The 19443-nt window shown below is 64.5% G+C and overlaps 1 protein-coding gene across 2 annotated transcripts in view; it reads left to right on the top strand.

Moving 5' to 3' along the window:
- Positions 1–19205: 19205 nt before the first annotated feature.
- Positions 19206–19443, top strand: part of GPR132 (G protein-coupled receptor 132) — a 149654-nt gene continuing 149416 nt past the window's right edge. For both annotated transcript variants that reach the window (XM_025443557.3, XM_025443555.3), the window contains exon 1: positions 19206–19407. The gene's annotated coding sequence lies outside the window, so the exon portion shown is untranslated. The remainder of the gene's footprint in view (positions 19408–19443) is intronic.

Below are 19443 nucleotides of genomic sequence, written 5' to 3'. Positions count from 1 at the left end.
CTGTGGGTGCGATCTTGCGAGGGTCCTGAGGCTGGCCGACGCCCCCTCGGGGCTCAGGAGTCCCTGGCACGTTCTGGGGGTCCCGCAAGGTCTCCCGGGAGGGGCGTCAGGTTCCGGTGACAGAAGAGGCAGGGGGAGGGCCAGAGGGAGGCCCTGGGCCAGTAGAGCGTCAAGCTGGCAGGGCTCCATCCGCGGCCGTAGATGGTCAAGAGTCGTTACTCGCTTGCGGAAATCTGCCCTAATGAGTCAAGATGCAAACAGTGATGGACAGTGATTTTCACTGTAGAATTATCTGGAAACCACCTTAATATCTAAGGACAGATTTATTCAGTAAAAGCTGGTCCTACCTGAAAGATGGACTCGGGTGCAGCCCCATACAGCGTGCGCTCTCCGGGTCTGTGGGGTGATCTTTCTAAGACTCACATTGGCCATGTCACCCCCCCTTGCTCAACGGCCTCGGGGCTCCCCACCCAGCTGGGGCCCAGGCTCCACGCTCTGGCCTCCTCCTCCACGCTGACGTCCACAGTTACATGCTGCACAGGAAGCCAGCAGACCTTCCTGGTCGGCTCCGCTCCTCGGCCCCTTCCTGTACCTTTCAAGACCCACGCCCGACTCCCCCTGCGCTGAGCACTTCCTGTCTCCTCTCGCCCAGCACCCCTTCTGTTATCAGGTGGCTCAGTGGAATGTAGGTGTGTCCTGTCCTGGGGCTGGGGTGTCAGCCCAGGTGAGTGACGAGGAAAGGCGGCTGCAGTGGGGGCCTGCCCCGGGGAGGGGGGGGAGCAGTCTGCAGCAGCCAGTCCCGCCCAGGCCGTCCCCCAGGGCCCCCATGCCCCTGCACCCCCAGCTCCCGGGGGTTCCTGCAGGCCTCTCAGACTCCATGCCCCTTGAAGGCAGGGGGTGCAGCTACAGCCCCTGCCCCGGGAAGCCGGCCCCACGCGGGCTGCGGGGTGGCAGCGGGTGCCCCCAGCCCCACACAAGCTTCCAGACCTCCCTCCTCCAGCCCTGCCTCGCCCGGCACCCACCTGCCCCTCCGACCAGCTCGGGGCCCAGCAGCGCCCGTGCCCCTCGGCCAGCCGAGCCACAGCCCCCGCCCTCCGCACCCCCTGTGCAGGTCAGCACCTGGGCGGCCAGAAGGGACCCTGACCTCGGGTCACCGCTGTCTGTGGGGTGCTCCAGAGGGCCTCACCTCATCCCTGGGGTGCCCTGCCCGTCCCCCCCGGGGACCCCTCCCGGCCTCCCAGCCTCCCCAGGAATGTGCAGGCAGGGGTGTGAGCAGGGGGAGGGCCTGGAGGGGGGACCTGGAGCTGAGTGGGCCCCGGGCCTGGCGACACACTCGGGGACACGCTCCAGGAACCCGCGCACAGAGAGACCTTCTGCCGCCTGCCCCGCCGCCCCCGACTCCCCGACTCCCGACTCCCCCTGGGCCTGCCTCATCCCTTCATGTGGGTGGAGGCGTTGTCAGGAGTGCCCCCGGCGGCCAAGGGTCGCTGCCCTGTGCCTCCTCCAGGAAGCATCCCTGGCTGCTCAGTGGGTGCAGGCCGCCTCGCCCTCCTGTGTGCACCTGAGGACCCGGCCTGGCTCGCCCCTCTCCCACCTCCGGAAGGAGGCACCCCTTTGAGAAAGGACACTCCGGGTCTCCGGCGGTCCCGTAGCCAGAGGACCCATTGGCTGGGGAGTGTCCCCATACACGGGGGGCAATAGAGCACCCCCGAGCCCTGCTGGGACACCATGCAGAGCCCAGACCTTCGCAGGAAGGTCCCCAAGGGCCAGCTGCTCCTGCCCGGGGTCTGGGCGCCCCCTTCCTCCGCTGGTGGTGCCCAACTGGAGTCCCCTCTCCTTGGCTGCGTGGGGCGGATGGAGCAGGCCCCAGACAGGCCTCTGGGAGGTGGTGCTAATTGCTGCGATTTCCATCTGGCAGGTGAGGGAACCCGGGGCACAACTGGCAGAGGTGGCCAAGCAGAGGCCAGCTGCCCTCCTGGGTCCTTCTGCCTCTCAGGAGCTCCTGATGAGACCCGCTCTGCCCCCCCCCTTGTCCCAGGGTCGGGGGGGCCCAGTAGCACTTGAACACAAGGTCCCCTGAGTGACAGGGCGACTGTCGCAGGCTCAGAGAGGCTAAGAAGGGCGGGAAACGAGCACATTTGAGGGTGAGGGCCTTCGGGTCTGCCCCTGGGCTGCGGCACGCTGGCTCCTTTGCAGGCAAGGGTGACGCCAGGACACCTGGATTCCCTCCTGGTCCAGCGCCCTGACCAGCACCAGGGACCCCCGGGGGGCTCAAGAGCGGATGGGGGGTGGTGGGAGGCGCCCAGAGCACCCTGGCAGGTAAAGAAGAGTCTGGCGGAGTGAGTCGGGGCCCGGCCCCACCGAGGCAGGCTGGGGGACGGGCAGAGCTGTGCGGCACCTGCAGGCCCAAGCTGGGGAATTGACCTGGGCCCGCAGGTGAGGGGAGGGGCCAGGACCACCACCCAGCCGGCAGGACGGGAATCAGGAACCCGTGGGGCACCCGCCTGGGCCCCCCTCCCAGCTTCCCCTGTGGCCTGCCTGGCAAGGCCTGGGCGCGCCCAGCTCCCTGGAGTTGGCAGGGATCAAAGGGCGGAAAGCCGTCCTCCGCCCTCGCCCACTGAGACAGGAATCCGTGGCCCCAGGGGACGGAATCCACAGCCACATTCCGGGTGCCCTGGTCGCCACAAGGCAAGGGTGGGGCAGGGCTGCGATGCCAGGATTGGCACCACAGAGCGTGGGAACAATGCCTGTGCCAACTCCCAGGTAGGCGGGCACCCTCGGCCCGGCCCCGGCTCTGGCCTTTACCCCCTCGGCCCTCCCTCGAGGGCGCCGGCAGGACCAAGGAGGGGTCCACACTGCCGGGAGGGGGGGTCCCTAAGGAGGGTGGGGACCGAGTGTCTGCCGCTGGCAGAGGGGGCTCCTCACCCTCCCTTCCCTGGGGGAGACGCAGCCTGGCCCCTGCCGGGCACTCCGGGCGGCCAAGGGGCAGGGAGGGCATATCGGGTGGGCCGTCCCTGGCAGGCGTCACCCGGAGCAACAGGATCCTGGCACACTCACACGTGCACGCACACGTACACACTCAGCCCGCGGCAGCTTGCTCTCTGGCAGGGAAGCAGCCTCGCCTGTCCTGGCTGCAGCCCCACGGCCCCCCGGAGCCTCAGTCCCCGCTGGCTGGAGCCGGGCCCCCTGGGCCTGGGGACCCCGAGCCCGCGGAGCCAGCAGGGCCTCTGCGGTAGCGACGGCGATCGGAGCCCGTCCTGGGTGCGGCCCTTTCCACCTCCCCGCCAGTTCACAGGGGGGGCACAGGCCCAGAGAGCCAGGTGGCCTTCCCAAAGTCACAGCAAGGTAGAGGCAACACAGCTGATTCGAGGTGGACTTGGAGACACCTGAGGGCCTGGACCTGCGCGCTCGAGGCCGGGGCGGGTGTCACCGCGCTCTCTGGCCGGTTTCCTCCCTGGCAGGCAGGCTGGCCGTGACCACCGAGCAGAGGTCCCCAGGAGCCCAGAAGCGGGGGCCAAAGCCAGCCTCCTCGGCTCCCACCCCCATCCCAGCTCCTGCTCGGCCCTGATGCACCCTAAGGCCACGGCTGACGCAGGCGTCCCCTGGTGGCCACTGGTGGGATGACGCCACCTGCCCTCTGCCCTGGGTGACCGAGCGGCCTTTGCCAGGTGGTGAGCAGTCACCGGAAGAAGGGGGATAGGTCAGGCCTGGTGGGGGCAGGAGCGTGGGGCCCCAGAGCGGAGGGGCGCCCTGAGGGCGGGTCCACTGGCAGAGAGGCCTGGGGGCAGCCGTGCTCCCCCGGGGGGTCTGCGGGGCAAAAGCTTGGAACGGATCCCTGGGCAGCTTAAGGCCACTAGGACTGAGGAGCACTGGGCCCCGGAGGATGGCTGGGGGGAGGCGGGCCGGGGCCGGGCCTACACTGAGAGGAGGGCACCCCCAGCTATGGGAGCCGGAGAGGCTCCAGGCACGCGACCCACAGGCCCCAGTGGGGCTCGGACGTGCAGTGTGGTCAGTCTGAGGCCTCTGGGTGACGTTCACCCCCCTTCAGACCCAAGTACCAAGTGGGCAGGTCTTCCTCTGCCCCCCAGCCCCAGAGGCCCACCCTGACCCTTCGCCGTCTTCTGTGGCAGCCCCCACGGCACTGGCCTGTGCCGGAGATGAGGATGGATGGGTGGGGCTTTGATGAGCGGATCAATGAGGAGCCTCCTGTGGGGCTCGCAGGCCTCGCGGGCTCCCCTCCCCCCTCCGGTCAGCCTGGGCCCCCCTGCAGGCCCCGTGCTGCCCCCTCCTGGTCAGAGCCCGTGGGCCGTGATGGGCAAGCACCGGACCTGGGGGGAGAGGCACGAGGCGGCGGGAGGGTAAGACCCAGGTCATCCACGGTGCCCCCACAGCACAGGGAGCAGGGAGCAGAGAGGAGCTATGCCGGAGGAGGGGACACAGGTCCCGGGTGGACCAGGCCAGTCCACGGGCCTCCTGGCCTTTGGGTTCAGGCTGGGCAGGGGGCGGTTCCTGCCTGGTCTCTGGCACAGGCCAAAGGGACGGGTCTTGGCTTGTGGCCCTGGGGCCCCTGCTCCTTGAGCTAGCACCGCCGTGAGGGCAGGGGGGTGCGGGACAGGGCAGGGGCCGAGTGGCAAGGCGGGCACAGGAGAGGTCTGAGAAGCAGCTACGGGTTCTGTTGGCGAGGGGCGCCTGACTTCCCTGCTCACCCCAGGAGCATTGTCAGCATCCCCGGGGGACGGGGCTCCGGGCACCCTAGGACCTCGGGTCTAGGCAGTGACGGTCCCCCTGTACATCCCCAGCTCAAGCGTGCCTGCCCAGCTCACTTCCTCCCTGGGACCGGTGGGTCTCAGAGGCCTTTGCTGACGGCCCCCACCTGTCCTGCGGCCCGCGCCCGGCTGTGGACTTCCAGGGGATGGTCCCAGGACTAGCCCTCCTTCCTGGGCCCTGTTGTCACCTGCACCCCGGACTGAACATCTGTGCTTGGGGCACAGGCCTCCTTCCCTTGGACCTGGGTGCTACAGACTTCCCCGGAATCCCGGATGAGAAAGTGCTCCCTGGTGAGGGCGGACCAGGACCAGTGGAGGGGAGGAGGCAGGCTGGGGGCGAGCCCCTCGGCTCCAGGGGCTGGCACCTGAGGGGTGTCTACGCGGCTCCCCTCCTAAGCAGTGGGACCGGCAACAACACGCGTGTGTGCACACGTACACTTACTCCTGTGGGCACACAGACACACACGCTCGCTCAGCTGACACATGCACGCTTCCACGAGCACGCGTTCACACCAGCACAGCCCTCACACCCCGGGAGCACGCAGGAGCGCGAGCCCACCCGCGCTGGAACCCGGGGGCGGGGGAGAGCTGGGCCCCGAGGCTTCGGGTTGTCTTCCCGGCAGTTGTCCCAAGAACTCCCTTACTGAGCGGGAACCGGGCGGCACGCGGGGCACCTGGGCCCAGACGCGGTTGTGTAACCCCAGGGTCCTCAGCAAGCGAGCTGTGATGGAAGCACGCCCTTTGCACAATGGGGAAACGGAGGCACAGACCTTTAGGTCAGGCGGGCCAGGCTGCTGGGGGCCACGTGCCCGCGGCGGTGGGGAGGGGGCCCGCCCCGGGGCGGGGTTCGTGCGGGTGCTGGGGAGCGGCCTGAGGGCCCTGCGGCCCCCTCGGGACCTCCAGGGGCAGGTGTCGGCCACCCCCGCCCCCGGGATGCAGGATTCCAGAGGGGGCGGCCCCCAGGGCTTAGAGCGCAGGCCCAGCACTGGTGGGGGGGCTCCTGGGCCCTGGTGCCCCCCCCCCCCGCTGCCCCCTCCCCGCTGCTGCGGACCCCTCCGTGCCCGGGTGGCATCTGCGCCCTGGGTGCGCCCCGCGTCCTGCCCGGGGCCCCGCATCCAGCGTCCCGCAACCAGCCAGGGGTCCCGCCTGGGGACCGGGGCCAGCAGGGCCCCCAGGGCCGCCCCTCGACCTCCGAAGCCCCCTCCTCCGCCGGCCGGGCTGTGCCCTGGGCCCCCGACAGGCCCCCGCAAGCTCGAGCGGGCGGAGGGGGCCGTGTGCGCGCGGCCCGTGGGGACCCCGCCTGCCCCCGCCTGCCCCCGCCTGCCCCCGCCTGCCCCCGCCTGCCCCCTGCCTGCCCGCGGGGGGGGGGGCTGCAGGGCAGGGGCCCTGGGGGTGCGGGGAGCCTCCGGGTACCGCCGACCGCCCCCCGCAGGTGCCCCTCCCCGCCCCTCCCCTCCCTGCGGCGCCGCCCGCCCTGGCCCTGCAGGGGAAGCCGAGGCGCGGGTCTGCGGCGGGGCAGGGGTGGGGGGTGGGGGCCCCGGGTCCGCGGGGGGGGGGGGTGGTGTCCAGCGCAGGGGTGCTGACGAGCCCCCGGGGGCTCAGGGGCAGTGCCGGCGGCGGGAGGGGAGCAGCGAGCCCCTGGGGGCGCAGGCGCGCGGGGAGCGGGGTGCGGGGAGCCCGGGGTGCGGGTCCGACCCGGCCAGGCCCGCAGGCGCAGCGCGGGCAGCGGCCACCAGGCGGCAGGACAGCGCCGAGCGGGCGGCCCTGGGCCCTGGGTGTCCCGCCCGAGCACCGCCCCAGGGAGCTGCCTGCGGGGTGACAGGTGGGGAGCCCCGCCCCTCACCGAGCCCCGAGCCCTCTCCTGGAGTCCCTGTGCGGGAGGGACACAGGCAGGGGAGAGAAACTCGAGGTCCGAGGTCCGCCCCAGCCCAGGCCACTCCGCGGTGACCTTGAGCCATTTGCTTGGGGCCCCTGTGCTTTTGTTCCCTATGAAAATGGAAATATCAGGGAGGGAGACAGAACAGGAGACACTCCTGACTCTGGGAAAGGAACTAGGGGCGGTGGAGGGGGAGCTGGGCAGGGGGTGGGGTGACTGGGTGACGGGCCCTGAAGGGGGCACTTGATGCGGTGAGCACTGGGTGTTATTCTGTATGTTGGCAAATTGAACACCAATAAAAAATAAATTTATTATTAAAAGAAAAAAGAAAAGAAAATGTGAGTCAGGGATACGGGAATTCCTAGGCCGCAGTTTGTCCTGGCTTCTAGGAAGAAGGGGTGGGGAGAGGGGCTGACCCAGGCTGAGCTACAGGAGGGGAGGGGAGCCCCGGGTCCTCTGGGGGTGCTTTGATCAGGGCCCAGCCACGGGGTCTCCCGCCAGGGCCTGGCCACTCACAGATGGGGATGCCGCTGAGCACACCCGGACCCACGGGTCCCAGGCTGGCTGGCATGTCATCCCTCCCATCCCAGGCGCTGTGGCCCGGCAGGAAGGCGGGCCAGTCTCCCCAGAGACAAGCACTTAGCCAGGGGGTGGCATGGAGGGGCTCGGGGGCCAGAGGCTCTCCACAGCTCGGAGGGACCAGGACAGGGTCTCTGAGGGACACAGCTCTGTGCCTTGGGCCACCTGGGCTACCTTCCTGGCTGCCCGGGAAACTGACCCTGAGCCGGGCACCGCCCTGGCCTGTGGTTTGGGGACATGTCAATCACGGCAGAGAAGGGATCCGCTGGACTTTCTATCTGAAGACAGCTGGGGGATTCCCTGAATCACAAAAGAAAGTTTCCAGCAGACTTTCCAGCAGTCGCACAGCCTGAGTCATTAGTCATTTACTGTCTAGAGAGCAGCCTGCGGGGGGGGGGGGGGGGTGCAGCCTGCAGCAGGGACGCCCCAGCCCGTGTCAAAGCTCTGCCATAGGCACCAGCCTGAGGGCGCTGTACCCCGAGTGGGGCTCCCCTTCCAGTGGAGGTTGCCAGCCTACCCCGGGGACCCCTCCCCAGACGGTGCCCAACCAAGGCCCAGCTCCTTGGAGGGGGGAGCAGGTTGCCTAGAGTCCTGCCATCACTCAGAAGGAGGCCCCGTCATTACAGGAGTTGGTGGGCTTCCACGTTCGGGTGGCCGGCAGCTGCACCTGTGCTGGAGCCAGCAGCATCCCTCCTCTGTACACGGAGAGGATTAAGGCTCAGAGGAGAGGGGAAGGGCCAGGGGGTCTTTGTATCTAGAGGGTCCTAGGTACTAGCCAGTGCTGGCCCCTCCTCTCCTCTCGGGCTGGTGGTGTTGGGGGTGGTCCAGGGCCAGCAGGGGAGCAGGGATGTGGGGCCTCATTTTCCCATGTCAGGGCCTGGCAGCTGTAGGGATGCAGGAGGTGAGGGGAGGGGCAGGTCGGTGTCCCCAAGGAAGCCCCCAGGCTGTCCCTGATCCCTCTGTGCCCTACTTGCCAACCCAACTCTGGGCTGAAATGATTGCTGTGACCCCTGGAAGCCACATGGTGTGGCTGCCCCAAGACTGGATTAATGAGCATGATCAGCAAACAGATGACCCCTCACCCCCAACCAAGCCTTGAGGACCCAGGCCTGGGGCATCACAGGGCAGGGCACAGACTCTAACATGCTCCCCATCCTGAGAAAGGCACAACTGCTTGATGGCAGAAAAATGTTGTCACAGACCCCTGGGCAAGCCGAAATGATATTTATTATGGTGTAAAGAGATGTATCCAAACCCGAATCCACACTTCAGCAGAATGCACAGCCCCTGCCCACCTGTCCCTCTCCTGCCCACCTCACTCCCACGCTGTGTCCCAGCCAGCCATCAAGGGCTCCACCTTTCCCAAGATCCTCTCTCCACTCACCCAGCAGGGCTTCAACATCTGAGAACCCTTTCCCGAGCCTGTGCAGTGTAGGGTTACCTCAGCAGGCCCGAGCTGTCCACACCCCGCACAGCCCAAAGGAAGGTCTGCTCCTCGCCTGGCACCTAGGAGGCAACCTCTGAGCCCTTGGAATATCTGAGACCCCTGTCCCTTTGCTGGTCAGGAATTTAGGCACAAGAGGAGGCCATACAGGCCTTGGGGGTGGGTGGCTGGCAGGCAGCAGCCATCTGTGGCGGCCCCAAGGACCCATTCACCAGGGCACAGGCCCTGCAAGCAGCACTCTCACTCGGAGTCAGCCCCTCACCCCGCCTCGGGAAGAAGGGGGCTCGTGGAGGAAAGGGAGGGGGTGGAGTGGATGGATAGAGAGGTGGGCAGGTGGAAGGATGGGTGGATGGGTGGGTGGACTGAGAGGTAGATGGAGAAGTGGAGCAGGGAATTCAGGGGGATGGTTGGATAGAGGGAGGGAGGGACGAGGGAGAGAAGAATAGGTGGGTGGATGCATGTGAGGAGGCTCCAGACAAGTCTCCCTGAAATACGCCACTCTGGTATGAAGGCTGTTTTAGAGCCGAACGCAATTAAGACCCTGTGGGCTCAGGTGAAACTTTTGTTTCCTTAAATAACCTCGAAGAGCCTAAATTGGGAGTCTTTCTCAATAAGAGCTATCATCAGAGATACAGTTTATGGGAGTGACCCATCCGTGTGGCAGGGCAAGCATCTAATTATCAGACATCTGTTCGTCTCACCACCCTGTGAGCTGCCCTCGCTGTGCGGTCCCAGTCCTTGGCTCGGGGTCACATGAGTGCCTGCCTTTACCCTTCTGTCCTGGAACCTCCCCTGGTGGCGGGGGGGGGGGGGGGGGTTTCCTGTACATACAAAATTAATTTGTTTTTCTTCTGCCGGTGTGTCTCACGCCAATTTCATTCTTAGACCACCCGGAAGAACCTTTGAAGGGGAGAGGAAAAGTTTTCCTCCCCAACAGCGGGAGGAGGGAGGGACGTGTGAAAGGACAGGTGGAGCAAGGCGGTAACTGTGCGATGTTAAGGGTGGGCACGTGGGGTTTCACTGTACGGCTCTTTTCACTGCACTGAGTGTTTGAAAACACAGTCCAGCATCAGAGAAATTTTTATGGACAAGCACAGTAACACATGCACCCGAGCTGCCGAATAACTCAGGAGCTAAGGAGGACATCTTTTTGTTTTCCAAGATTTTATTTATTTATTAATGAGAGACACAGAGGCAGAGAGACAGGCAGAGGGAGAAGCAGGCTCCCTGCAGGGAGCCCAACGCAGGACTCGAACCCGGGTCTCTGGGATCAGGCCCTGGGCTGAAGGCGGCGCTAAACCGCTGCGCCACCCAGGCTGCCCTAAGGACGACATCTTAATGGAAAAATTTAAAATACCCAGAACTGAGTGATAATAAAACAGTGCATGTCCAGACTCGTGGGGAGGGCAGCAGAGCAGCGCTTCCAGGGAACCGGGACAGACGCTTACCTTGGAATGGAAGCAAGCCTCAGGATTGGTAAGCTGGCCCCCACCTTAGGAAGCCAGGGGCCAGCATGGGGGAGGCAGCGGCTGCCGAGGGGCTCGAGGCCGTGAGCGGGGTGACGGAGGTGTTTTACATCCGTGCTGCCAGCAGTTGCCCACCTGGTTGCAGTTGTCAAAAGTCGGAGCCACATCCCGGAAAGGGCGACCCGTACCGTGTGTAAGTTATCCCCAGTTGTGTAAATCAAATAAAAAAGAAAAGTTGAGGGGCGGGGTGGGGGTGGGGGAAGCAGAACAAGCCCGAAGAAAGTTAAAACCCAGAGATTAAAAACAAGACTGGAGATCAAGGAGCTGAAGGACACCACGGGCTAGAGGGCGAGGGAGACAAGGTTAGTTCTTCCAAAAATCCATCTCCCGCTGAAGCAGACCAGCGTCTGGGAGAAATAAAAACAACAGGAAAGGAAAGAAAAGACACCAACAAATAACATGAGCCGACAAGAGGCTGTAATTGCAGATTTAAAAGATAGTAAGCCGCAGACTGGCAGAAAATGCTTGCAGACATCCTTGGGGCGCAGGACAGCTCTGCAGCACGGCCGAGGGGTTCTCGGGACTCAACAGAGTGGAGACACCCCGATTTGAAAGTGGGCCAGAGGGACGCGGGGCTGGCTCAGCGGCGAGGATCTGCCTTCGGCGAGCGTGATCCCAGGTCTGGGGGTCGAGACCCCATCGGGCTCCCTGCATGGGGCCTGCTTCTCCCTCTGCCTGTGTCTCTGCCTCTCTCTCTCTCTCTCTCTCTCTGTCTCATGAATAAATAAATAAAATCTTTTAAAAATAAACAACTAAAAATGGGCCAGAGATCAGACCGGGGTACCGAGGGGGGCGCATGGAAGGAAGGTGGCCCCGACCACTTGAGAAGGTGTTGCCTGGCCTCTGTCATCAGGCAAATGCAAATTAAAGCCCCGCGTGGTCCCCCTGGCTTCCCCACTAGGCCGGACAGGGGCCGCGCCAGCACCGCGGAGAGTTGACCGGAGGCCAGAGGAAGCCTCGTGGCCTGCCGGTGAGGACGCGGGCGGTGCGGCTGTGGGCGCGGGCCGGGTCATTCCTCCCCCTGCGATGACTCAGAAATTCCACTCCCAGGTGTTCACTCTAGGGAAAGGAAATCTCGTGTTCGTGCAGAAGCCTGTACGTGAACCTCTACAGGAGCGTGGTTTATGATCATCCAAAACTGGGGGAAACAACAGCAGGGGTTCTCCCACTGGCAGACGGACGGCCTGCTGTGTCTGCGCACAGCCCAGTACCGTCCCGGCGTGAAGACGAAGGGGCCATTCCCGAGGAAACCGTGCGTGGATCTCAAATGCACCTTCTGTGGGAAAGAGCAGATTCGAGAGGCTGTGGAATTCTGCTCACGATGTTCTGGAAAGGGCAGGAGCAGGGAGAGGGGAAGCAGGCCAGGGGTCGCCAGGGGCTGGGGTAGGGGGTGCTGACTGCCAAGGGGCAGTGGCACAAGGGAGCTCGGGGTGGCAGAGCTATGTGGTGGGGACACAGCTGTGCGCGTCTGTCAGAACCCGTAGGACTTGGGCCACCTGGGTGGTTCAGCGGTTGAGCTCCTGCCTGCGGCCCAGGGCGTGATCCGGGGATCCTGGATCGAGTCCCACGTCGGGCTCCTGCATGGAGCCTGCTTCTCCCTCTGCCTGTGCCTCTGCCTCTCTCTTTCTCTATGTCTCATGAATAAATAAATAAGATCTTTAAAAAAAACATAGAACTGAACGTCACAGAGTGAACTCTACTGCACATAAATTTAAAAATGCAAAAAAAAAAAAAATCAATTCCAAAAAGGCATTAACAGGAGAATGCTGTAAACAACTGTGTCAGGGTGTCTGAAAACATAGATGACCCAAAATAATTGTTAGAAACATAGAAATAGGGGATCCCTGGGTGGCTCAGCAGTTTAGCGCCACCTTCGGCCCAGGGCCTGATCCTGGAGACCCAGGATCGAGTCCTGCATCGGGCTCCCTGCATGGAGCCTGCTTCTCCCTCTGCCTCTCTCTCTCCCTCTCTCTGTGTCTCATGCATAAATAAATAAAATCTTAAAACAAAAAAGAAACAGAGAAATAAAACGTGTGACTAGTTAGTTGTATGGGCAGCAGGTCAATCGAGGCGATGTCTAAAAGGTGTGCCATGGAGGCGCCTGGGGCCGGAAGAGGGTGGAGGTGACCGCACCAGAGCACGGCGGCCCCAAAACCGGCTGGGGTCAGCTCTCCTGACCGCGTGTGCCGGGTGATGCTCCACTGCCACAGCGGCCAGGAGCCAGGGCTGCAGCTGGGGAGGAAGCCTGACTGCAGGCCCCACCCCACCCCCACCCCTGCGCTGACTGGGGTTTCTGAGGTTCAACCTGAGGCCTGTGACAGTTTGATCACAGCCACTGTGACATTCGAGGGCAGGCAGGTGAGGTGGGACCTGGCAGAGGCTGAAGGTGGCAGGAGTGCTGGGCCTTCTGGATGGGCTATCGCCTCCCCCTGCTGGAAAGTCTCAGGACTGGACGGCCGGTGCCGGGAACCCACCCGGGAGGACCTGAGGCTCCAAGGGTGGTGCATGGCCTCCAACAGAGACACGAAAGTTTGCAGCCAGCAGGGGGGGAGAGGGGGAGAAGGGGAGGGGGAGGGGGAGGGGGTGCTATTTTGCAGAGTAAGGCTGGGATGCGGATTTGCCGGGCAGGGTCACGCACGTGAGCAGGAGGAGGGGGCCCTACGGGACGGCCGAGGGGGCCATCGGAGGCGGCCACCCTGCCGGGAAGAAGAGAGACTCTGGGTTGGCAGATGACGTGATCTTACGCGTGGAAGACTCTGAAGCCGTCATGGGAAACCTGCTAGGAGAACCGACGTGGGCGAAGTCGCAGGAGGCCGAGCGCCCACGGACACCGGCGGCATTTCTGTGCGTGGAGCGATGAACCGAAGGGAACGGAAGTCGGGACAGCAGCTTCCTTGCCAATCACATCAAAGAGAATAAAACACTCGGGGTTAAGTCTTGCGAGGAACCACCAGATTTGCACAGCGAAGCTACGCCTCGTGTGGAAAGAACTGATGGAAGACGATGGAAACCCGCGGCGCCGGCGGGTGGGAGACCCGGAGCTTGCAGGCCAGTCGCTCCCCGTGTGATCCTGTCACCGCAATCCCCGCCAAAACCTCGATGATGTGTGTTTTGCAGAAATAGAAAAATCCGTCCTAAAATTCGCACGGAGTCTCAAGAGACCCCACCTAGGGAGGGAGGTGATGCTGGGGTGGCGTTGGGGACGGGCGCCTCCGCGCGGGCCCCGGCCTGGCCGGCAGAGACCAGGGCGAGGGGTCCGAGGGCAGGTGCAGGCCCTGGAGACTCGGGCCGTGGGGGGGACAGACAGGGAGGCACGGGGTGAGGCTTGACGCCGCTCAGCACAGCCCCTGCCGGCCTCCGCTCCAGGGGGGCAGCGGGGAAAGCTCGGCCCTCCGCTGGGGGGCTGCCCTCTGCCCTCCCGCTCCTCACCCAGGAGCCGGGCAGTGCGCTGGGGTCGCACGGCAGGGAGGGGCCCCGCAGGCCTGAGCACCGTGCACACCCCTGTCCACCTGCAGCCCGGAGCAGGGTGCCTGCGCGTGCCAGTGCGCGTCTGTGCGCACGCGTGTGTGTGTGCGCGTGTGTGAAGATGACCAAGCCTGGATGGGGGGGTCCCGACGCCCCGCCCAGGTGGTGTGGCTCCACCTCCCCTCCGGAAAGCAGCCCGGGGCCCCAGGTGGAGTCTGCAGGTGAAGGCAGGAAGTGGAGGCGGCTCGTGCCTCTGACCTGGATTCTCTGAGCCCGAGGGGCGTCCTCTGCTGCCCCAGGAGCCCGGCAGATGGTCACGGAACCGGGCCGCACACCGTGGGAGTCGTGGCTTCACCCCCCTCCACGCACCCCTTCCCTACACCCTCCGGCCCCTGCCCGGCCTCTCCGCCGGCCCTGGGCATAACCCCTTCCGTGGGTCCGCGGCACCTCTCTGCCTCTGTCCTGGTTCGTCTCACCGTGGCCTGGTGACTGCAGTGTCAGCCTTGCGGGGCTTCTGAGGCCCTCAGGCCCCAGGGTCTCCTCTGGGGAACCCTCTGTGCCCCCACCCCCGGCATACTCTCCACTCCACGGTGCCCAGCTCCTGCCTCCCCGCCCACGGCCAGCGGGTCCCCTGCCCCTGCCTTCTCTGTCTCCTGGCCCTGGGGTCACAGACCTGGCCACTCCCTAGCCTCTGGCCACCCTCTGGCTCTGTCCTCACCCCGCGACACCTCAGAGCAGCATGTGACCTGACCTCACAGCCCCCATGGAAAGGTCATATGGTCAGCCCTGGGAGACAAGCTGCACGTCCTGGTCCCCTCCCTCCCCACGGGCCCCGGGGGCACTCACCCCTCCCAGCCTCCCTCTCCCTGTCCCTCTGCCCCTGCACCCTTCCAGGTTCCAAGTTCCCCTGCTTGTGCTCCCGTCGCACTCCAGGGTTGTGGCCACGCTCCCACAGCCACGATGCACCTGCTGACGGGAGGCCCCCTCCTTGCACTGCCGGCTCCTGGAGGAGCGGTGGAGGTCCCCTGCCCTCCAGAGCCTGCAAGGATGGTGCATACAGCAGGCGCTCTGTAAGCACCCCCAGCCCAGCAGCCTGCGACCCTCACCAGGGTGATACCCAGACTGTCAAGAAGTGAGGTTGCCTGGAGGCCCAATACCCTGCAGAGGAAACCAAATTGCTTCCGGTGTGAGTGGCAGGCTCAGATAACAGTGTTTTCTGTGTAGTCTAGAAGTCATTCTGGGGAGGCTTGGGGGGTGAGGAGGGAGGGAAGGTGGCCTCACTGCAGCCCCGCAGCAGCCCCACCCCTGGCATTTCCCTCCCCAGCACACTTCTGCTTTCTTCTGTACGGCAGAGGGTACAGGCAGGAGGAAGGCACAGGGTCGCAGAGCCCCCCGGGGAAGACCCCCGAGTGGGGTCTGATCCAGGCCCCGAGGGCAGGCCGCCCGGAAGTCCACAGCTCCCTGGGGTGGGGGCCCTCCTAGCTGCAGCGGGCAGCCTCTTCATGGTGGGGAGGCGCAGAGCCATCCCAAACGCCCCCTGGGCCCACCGGCCACCGGGCTGCCCCCTCAGCATGATCAGCTTGGGGGGGGCTTGTCCCGGGCCTGATGGGATGTGTAGTGTCGTGGGTAGGCCCCCCTGGACATCAGGAGCATCCTGCCCCAGTTGTGAAACCCAAGAATGTCTCTGGAAAGGCCTGGCACTCCTTGGGCAAGGCATCGGCCTGTCAGGGCCACCACATGAGGCCCTGGCCTGGCCCTGCTGCAGGGGGGGTGATTAGGGGTGGCCGGGGGTCTCCTGAGGACGAATCCAGCAGGAAGGACCAGGTTTTCCTTTCCGGTCTGCTGCTGACCTTGGCAATGGGGGACCTGGGGGGCTGAGCCCGAGGAGAAGCCGGGCACTGGGCACTGTGTTCTGGGAGCCCCGCCGGCCGCCTGGCCGCGAGGTGCTCCCAGCGGAGCCTCCGTGGCTGCCTGCCCCCCCCGCCCCGGCTGCGCGCTGCTCGAGCCTCCTCCCCAAGCGGGGGGGGGCGGGCCGCAGGAGGGGCCCCCTGGCGTGCTTTGGGGGATTCCTTAGGTCCTTGGGTGTCCCGGGCAGCTGAGATGTCATCCAGCGCCGTCTTCTATGGTTCTGTGGCTTCGTGCTGCTCATGGGTCGTTAGACCCCCGTCCCGCCAGGAGAGGGGCGGTGCACCCTGCAGCGGGCCTGCGGCACCCCAGACAGCCCCCGGGGCAGGAGGACCCCTGCTTGCTCCTGTGCTTTCCACGGGGCCTGCTCTGGCCCATCAGCCCTGGGGAGCTCCCCCAGAACTCGTGTCCCCAGCTTCTCTGGACCCTCTCCTTGTGTGGGGGCCCTGTCACCCCTGGGCCGGGCCAGGGCGCACCCACCCCCGCCCAGGACTGCCCCTGCCAGCTCAGAGCGTGTGCCCGGGGCAGCCACTGCCCCCGGAGCTTAGGAGGAGCACCCAGCCCCCGCGGGCGCAGAGAAGATCACATCCAGCCCCCCCGCGGCCAGGTGTGGTCCCAGCACGGCGTCCCGGGCCGTAGGACCAGGGCAGGTGGGTTCTGGCTCCGCCACCTCCACCTTCTTCCTTCCCGACCCCTGAAGGGTGGCCACGAGACAAGGCAGGGATTTGGGGCTGCGGGAGCCGCCAGGCCACCCCTGGGGGCAGCCCGGTTGTCCGGGGTGATGGGGGCAGCCCGACCTGGGCTGAACTGGGACTCACAGGTCACACTCAGCCGTGGTGAGTGTCACACTCAGTGGGAGGAACACGGCCTGATGGTGAGACTTTCAGAATCACTGAGCCCTCGGGGTGGCCCCTGTCAAAAGCCCCGTCCTCCCGCCAGCCCTTCCCTCTCAGGGCGGCTCTCGTAGGAACTGCCCCGAAAACCCCTTCCGGGCTGGTGCCTGGGGAACTCCTGCCCTCCTCTGAGGACGGCCAAGTCCCTGGAAACCCCGGCAGCCCCCCGGCCGCCCTCTCCTCCGGCCCCTGACTCAGCATCCGAAGTTCCCAAGGGGGAGGAGGCTGGGCCAGAGGGGGATGGCAAGAGGAGTCAGGGGAGGGGAGGCTGGGAGACCCGTGGGAAGGAGAAGAAAAAGGATGGTCTTAGCCAACAGGATCGGACGCCCGTGGACGGCGCGCTGCGTGCAGGTAGGGTTTGCCCCAGGCGGGCGGCCCCTGAGAACCGAGCGGTGACGTTAACCGTACTAACTCATCGAAAGAGACAAACCACGTAACCAACCCCACAGAGGCCAGGGGATCCTTTGCCAAATTTGGGACAATGTATCTCGCAGAACGATGATTGTGGTTTGTGGAGACACTGAGGACGTGAAGACCCCTGAGCCTCGTGCCCACACCCCCCTCCCCACCCCGCATCCCCAGCAGCCCAGTGTCCACTCGCACAGGAATGGGCGGGGTGAAATGTGGTCCGTCCGCGCGAGGGACCATTACCGTGCCCTAAAAAGGAAGGATGTTCTGGGGGGGTCTGGGGGGCTCAGGTGGGGAAGCATCTGCCTTCTGCTCAGGTCACAACCTCAGGGTCCTGGGATCAAGTCCCACGTCGGGCTCCCTGCTCAGAGGGGCGTCTGCTTCTCCTCTGCCCCCCTCTTCCCACTCGCATGCACACATGCTCTGTCTCTCTCTCAAATAAATTAAAAAAAATTAAGATTGTATTTATTTATTCATGAGAGACACAGAGAGAGGCAGAGACACAGGCAGAGGGAGAAGCAGGCCCCATGCAAGGAGCACGATGTGGGACTCGATCCCAGGACTCCAGGATCACGCCCTGGGCTGAAGGCAGACGCTCAACCACTGAGCCACCCAGGGATCCTAATAAAATCTTTAAGAAAAAAAAAAAAAAAAGAGGAAGAAGGTTCTGACACCTGCTCTGACGCGGGGGGCGGGGGGGGAGACCTCGAGGACACTAGGTGAGTGAAGTGAGCCAGACCCAGAAGGACATCCTATATGACCCACAGATATGAAGTCCCCCAAGTGCCCAGATTTGTGGACACAGACAGCAGGATGGTGTTTGCCAGGGAAGGGGGGTGTGCGTTTAACGGGGACAGGGCTTCCGTTTAGGGAGCTGAAAGTGCCCCGGAGATGCTGGCAGAGGCGGCCGCACGGCATCGTGAGCGAGTGCAGTTAATGTCCCCGAGCTGTACACTGAAAAGCGGTTGACGTCGTCGATGTTGTGTATGACTGACCACCTTGAAACGAATGTATGCGTCCTCCGTGCCAGGGAGAGCGCGAGGCGGACTCCGGGTCCTTAGCCGCGCGGCGTGGGCGGGCCGTCCTGCCGGCGGATGCGTTGGCAGGACCATGTCTTTGGGACATCTCCACTAAGCGAAGGAGCAAAGTGGTGACTTGGGATCGCGAGCGATGCCAAAGCTCCCAGGGCAGGTGAGGAGGGTGCGGGGAAGGGCGGTCAGTTGCACCCGTCGGGGAAGAGGTGGCGAGGCTCCCGGTGCGCTGTCGCTCGCTCTACGGACCCACCGTGGCCAGAAACGCTCAACTGCGCCTAACCGGGGCTTTGGAGCCCGCTTCCTGGTCTCGGGAAGCAGGTGGCCGGCAGAAGGACACGTTCCGAGGCCACACGGGGACCCAGGCTAACAGACCCACAGCGCGCGACGTTTCACAGACCACCGGCCAGGTCACCTTAAAAAGTCAACGTTGTGGGTGGGCTGGGGGCGCCGCTTCCCTGCCAAAGGGCCGGGGAGTTGCCAGCCAAGGGCTGGGCTCCGCTCATGCTCGGCCCCTGGTCTGAGGACCCACCGTCAGGCCACCCGGGGTAGCAGGGGAGGCCGACGCCGGGCAGGCACCGTGCACGGGGGTGAGGAGGGGGCGTGCAGGGGCTCACGCTTGCTGCCGGAGATGGACATGGGAGTATCTGGGTGCTGGGTGGGGGGCCTGCATTCTAGTTAGAAACGTGATGGGCTTTGATCAAGCCCAACGAAGATGTTCACGTTTGCTTTTTTTATTTAAAGATTTATTTATTGGGGCAGCCCCGGTGGCCCTGCGGTTTAGCGCCGCCTGCAGCCCAGGGCGTGATCCTGGAGACCCTGGATCGAGTCCCACATCAGGCTCTCGATATGATGCCTGCTTCTCCCTCTGCATGGGTCTCTGCCTCTCTCTATGAATAAATTTTAAAAAATCTTCAAAAAAAAATAAAATAAAGATTTATTTATTTATTCATGAGAGACAGGGAGAGGGAGAGAGAGGCAGAGACCCAGGCAGAGGGAGAAGCAGACCCCATGCAGGGAGCCCAACATGGGACTCAATCCCGGGACCCAGGGTCATGCCCTGGGCCGAAGGGAGGCTGTAAACCGCTGAGCCTCCCGGGTGCCCCAGATCTTCACGTTTGTTGACTCTAGGTGGTGGTTGCACGGGGGCTCATCACCTTCCCTCCTCGTTATAAAGACCTCAGAAATCGGGGGCCGAATGGGCACCTCTGTTTGGTGCCTGCCCTGGGCAGTTGCCCAGCGGAGCCGGGAGGGGGCGGGGGCAGAGCCGTCACCGCCCACCCCTCCTACCTCCTCAAACTCAGAGCTGTAGGACCTATTTCAAATGGTGAAGAAGTTTCACTTCTCGAGAGATGATGAGTGTGATGTTGTAAACAGGATAAACGAAGAGCCCTTCCAGGTTGTGGCACCTGCCCAGAAGTCAGGAAGTCAGTGACGCCCGGGGGCGTCGGCAGGTGGTTACAGGCCCCCTTCCCCCTGCCTGGAAGACGGTGCGCCCTCAGGCCCCCGGCCAGGTGAGCCCCTCCCGGTTCCCCACAGCCCCGTCCTCC

This window comes from Canis lupus, chromosome 8, assembly GCF_003254725.2.
Source record: "Canis lupus dingo isolate Sandy chromosome 8, ASM325472v2, whole genome shotgun sequence".
In the NCBI taxonomy this organism is placed as follows: Eukaryota; Metazoa; Chordata; class Mammalia; order Carnivora; family Canidae; genus Canis; species Canis lupus.
The sequence above is the reverse complement of the archived record's forward strand: the minus strand, read 5'-3'. Positions and strand labels throughout refer to the sequence as shown.